Source organism: Triticum aestivum, chromosome 2A (genome assembly GCF_018294505.1).
Source record: "Triticum aestivum cultivar Chinese Spring chromosome 2A, IWGSC CS RefSeq v2.1, whole genome shotgun sequence".
Lineage (NCBI taxonomy): Eukaryota > Viridiplantae > Streptophyta > Magnoliopsida > Poales > Poaceae > Triticum > Triticum aestivum.
In genome coordinates, this window is record NC_057797.1 from 485,510,688 (window position 1) to 485,515,024 (window position 4,337).

At 43.9% G+C, this 4,337-nt stretch overlaps 1 long non-coding RNA gene across 1 annotated transcript; it reads left to right on the top strand.

The window, feature by feature from the left end:
- Nucleotides 1-304: 304 nt before the first annotated feature.
- LOC123189072 (uncharacterized) lies at nt 305-3,852 on the top strand. Its single transcript, XR_006495561.1, has 4 exons — nt 305-736; nt 808-1,037; nt 3,008-3,057; nt 3,579-3,852. It is a non-coding gene; the product is annotated as an uncharacterized lncRNA (long non-coding RNA).
- Nucleotides 3,853-4,337: the final 485 nt, after the last annotated feature.

The following is a 4,337-nucleotide window of genomic DNA, read 5'->3' on the forward strand; positions in this document are numbered from 1 at the left end:
TCAAGCGTGGAGCGCCGCGGGCCCCCAAACACTACTAGGGAAAACCTTATACATAAAATTTTAGCAGTACCGCGATACAAAAAGAGACGCTACTGCAAGTTATCAGCAGCGCGGGAACAAAACAAGTGCTACTGCTCCACAGTTAGCAGTAGCGCAGCCCAGTAAAACCACGCTGCCACTAAAATCGACAGCCAATATCCACCACCCTAGATTTAGCAGCAGCCCTCTCCTGCTACCTGCACTACTGCTAAGTGAATAGCTATAGCGAGGTGAGATACCCCACTCTACTACTAGGGTGTCCACCCCACCCCACACCACACCAGCACACCGACCCCGATCGACCCCCACCCCACCAAACTCTCTCTCTCTCTCTCCCTCTCCTCTCATCCACAGCCGCCGCCGCACTCATCCGCCCGGCGATCCCACCGGCCGGCGCCCTTCGCCCTCATCCTCTCCACCTTCCCCTACCTTCTATCCATCTATATGCCCCTAGACTAGATCGAGCAGGCGGGCCGTCAGATCGGGACCGGTCATGCCCACGGCGGGGCATCTGGATCCGCGCCGCCGTCGATCCAGGACGCGACGTTCGGCTCCTTCTCCACATCCACGCCAAGGTTGACGAGGAGTGAAGGGGCTTCCTCCCCGCGCTCTCTCCCGGGACGCCGCCATGCATGCCATCGAGCTCCGACCCCGCCGCCGCCGACATCTCTGACCCATGACGAGCAGCTCAGTCAAGGTATCACCCCCCCTCTCCCCCCCTTTCTCTCTCTCTCTCTCTAATCGCATCTGATTGGGGCTTCTCTCCAGAACTAGTGCGCGAAGGATTTTTCCCCCTTTCTTCTTCCCCGAGCACGAATCCATGGCAGCACGCAGCACAGGTTTGTCCCGGTCGTTGGCGTCTTCGTGGCCCCGCCACAAACCTTGGTCCTTCGATCCTGTACAGAGAGTCGTCGTATGCGTACGACCCGCCGCTCAATTGCAGAATACCCCTCGATGGATTTCCTGGGAGAAAATATAACAAATGCACGCTAAGGACGGTAAGATTTTCTGCAGTGCTCTCTTTTTTCTGGTTGGTAGAGCAAGATTTTGTAGTTTATTTCCATTGCATTTGCTATGTTTGTCGGTAGGGCTATGTCAGGCCAGTGAGAAGCATGAGAAAAAAAAGTATTTTGTATCGGGAGTACCTTTTTTATCAGTGACAATTTGTCTGAATATTATCTGAAAAATGCAAGTGTTTGTCTGTCTGAAATCAGTCCGTATGTGTGTTTTCAGTTTGACAGCAAAACAAAATTCTGCCATACGCCACAACAACATGAAGCAATGAACTTGGCTTTCAGATCAACATCCATCATATACAAAAGATTATATAATATGCACTAGAGTCTTTCTAGTTAGTCAGACTGATTTTGACATATTCTAAAACATAAACTGAAGTTTAACATGTCCAAAAGACAGCTACAGCCACTAGATGTTTGACATCATCTTCACCTGTCCAAAAGACAAAGCTACAACCATTTTTTCATGTCCAAAGACACAGGTTTTAACATGATGTTTCACATCAACTCCCATGTCCCCAAAACCAACCTCCCAAACCACCAAACTAGGCGCCAGGGGGTGCTTTGCCCGGTTTAAGCAGGTTCAGGGGATTAAGTAGGGCAAAATCAAGTCCAGGGGGTGATGTGGTCTAAATGTGAGAGTTCAAGGGGCTATATACATTTAACTCAAAAATCAATCTGTATGTGCCCATGTCTTGATCTTCTGTGCAATAATGTGTCTACCATCCAGGACGGGATCAATCAATCCCCAAATAACACTTCACGCCTATGCATAATCATGCCTGGATGAGATAAAACAGGATGGCAGAGCAATTATTGGTGAAACTGTTGAATTACTTACACACATGATAGAAAAATAATAATTATGAGCTGGTTCTCGTTTTCATTTAGCAGGCCTTGTTTGTTCCCTGCTGCATGCATGCACGCAGGCACAACTTTGTTTGCTTTTGCCTCTGTTCAGACCTGTTGTTGCGGGGCTGCTAGCTTTGGTGCCACGAACAAATTAAGCTTCTTACTCCTTGATCTCAGGCCCATCGTTGCCTTGCCTGCTTTCTAGTGCTTTGTTCTAGCCTCCAAAATAATTTTTCATTTCGTTCTGCTTGCTTGCTATCATCTGAAAGTGTTGTTCTCATCACCAACCCCAGATGGGTGGGGCTGGCAAGGATGTCTTAGACCACTGTCCAGTTGGGATGAATCTGGTTCAGTTAAAAACTGCACTGTCAAATCTGGACAGCCAGCTTCTAGGTGAAAAATGAGTTAGTTATTCTCAGAATTTCGAGTTGCCTCTATATGAAATTTGTAAAGCAAGTTCCAAGCTTTCCGTAGAGTATTTATTTGCGTCGTTTGGATGTATGGTTTGAGAGCAGCCATCGTTTTAGTTTGCTGTCCCAAAAGTTAGTATCCCGAGCGCATTCTTTTCGTATGCCAGTTTACGGCCTTGTAGAGGTTGTTTTAAAAAAAAGTTTCAATATGAATTTTGTAGAGGGTTTGTAGTAGATTGCAAAGCCGATTTCAGTTTCAGTTTGCTCCACCGCTGTGAAAGGTGGAGGAGCCTAGATTGCAAGGCCGATTTCAGTTTCAGTTTCGATCGAGCCTAGATTGCAAGCCTGATTTTAATACTAGCACTCTCCATGTAGCTCCTCAATAATTGTAGTCAATTGGTTGGACAGTCTTCTTGTTTTCATCATTTTTTTCTAGTTATATACGTAGTTGGCTGGGATTATAATGCTATCTTTGCTTACTGTTAACTGTCCAAATTGATGTAGGAAGATAAACAGTTGTTGATCGCTTCCACGATTAGCACCAACTAAGTTTCCTTAGATGTTTGCACCTTAGAAAGTGGTATCTGCTTAATATGAAGATCATTTTTCAGTTCTGTATCTGTAATATTACAAGTAAGAATGGATATTGGCTATCAAGAGTCTCAACTTTATCTCATTTACTGAATGCAGACGCAGCATCTTCACTTCTTTCCTTGCACATTCCTGTTAAGGAAGCAAAGGTAACCCTGCTATCCTGGTATATACAGATAGAATAAAAATATAATACAATATTTGACTACCAATGAAACACATAGAATTAGTTGTTGAACACGAACGATATGGGAAGTTCTCCTTAAGGGATCACGATGTTTTCCTACTTATTCTCCATAGGGCAATTTTACTGCCTGGTGGTTGTTATGAAATTGGATTCTTTTAGCCGTATTATCCTTTGAACATCTATATGAAATGATCTAAGTTTAAGTATATTTAGTTTTGAAGAAAACTAAAGGCAATTAATGTGAAAATTAGATATGTCCTATTACCTGGCAATATATAGTTCATCTAGGCTTGGTTGGCAATATATGTTATCTAGACATTAATTTCATTAGTTTGTAGCTATTACATAGGCGATCTCTTGTTAATAGAAATCACTCACTTTTTTGTTTTCGTATATTTATTCCCGTAGCTACTGTACATCACAACATGCAAGGAAATATATGTCTGCTGAAATTTAATTTTATTTGTTCTTTGCTCTTTACAGAAATCTTGGGTTCTTAAATGGGAGAAGCACATAAGGGAGAAGAAGATGATTGCAAGGATGGAGAGGGAGCAAATCATTTGGAGGCATAGAATGCCACTGTTTGGTGTTTTATGCATTTTTGTTTGCTTTTAACTGTGTTTGCACTAGTTGGGAATAAGTGACGGCAATAAGTGTAGATGTATGGATATACTCTAATGCTCCTGGTTTACTATAAATCTTCGATTTGGAATGATGTGTAATGCTGCTGGTTTATTACAAATCTGGGCTTGTTTTAGTTGTTAGAATTGTATGAATAAAATGGAATTGATGGATTTTATTTTTTAATTCCTAATTAGTTAGTAGTAGTGTGGGGGTGAAATGGAGCGCTACTACTATTCAGGATACTAGTAGCGTGTGGTACTTGAGACGCGCTACTGCTATTTCATTAGTAGTAGCACGGGTGACATCTGCGCTACTAGTAAAATGTTAGTAGTAGCGCGGGTTTACCCCACGCTACTACTAACTATTAGTTGTAGCATGATACTAGTAGTGCGGGTACCCGTGCTGCTAGTAGCCTTTTTCCTAGTAGTGAAAGCCTGCGGCCTCGGTTAACGCATGGTGGTTGATTGGATGTGGGCATCTTTGCTTTCTCATGCTGCCTCGGCAACTGCCCGACTTGACAAGTCCCTGCCACATGCAAGAAATGCCATCATTATCTGTGATCGTGGGGGTGTTGGTTGGCCTTCTCCTGCTATAAATGGGGAGGGGGCAGAGCCCCCG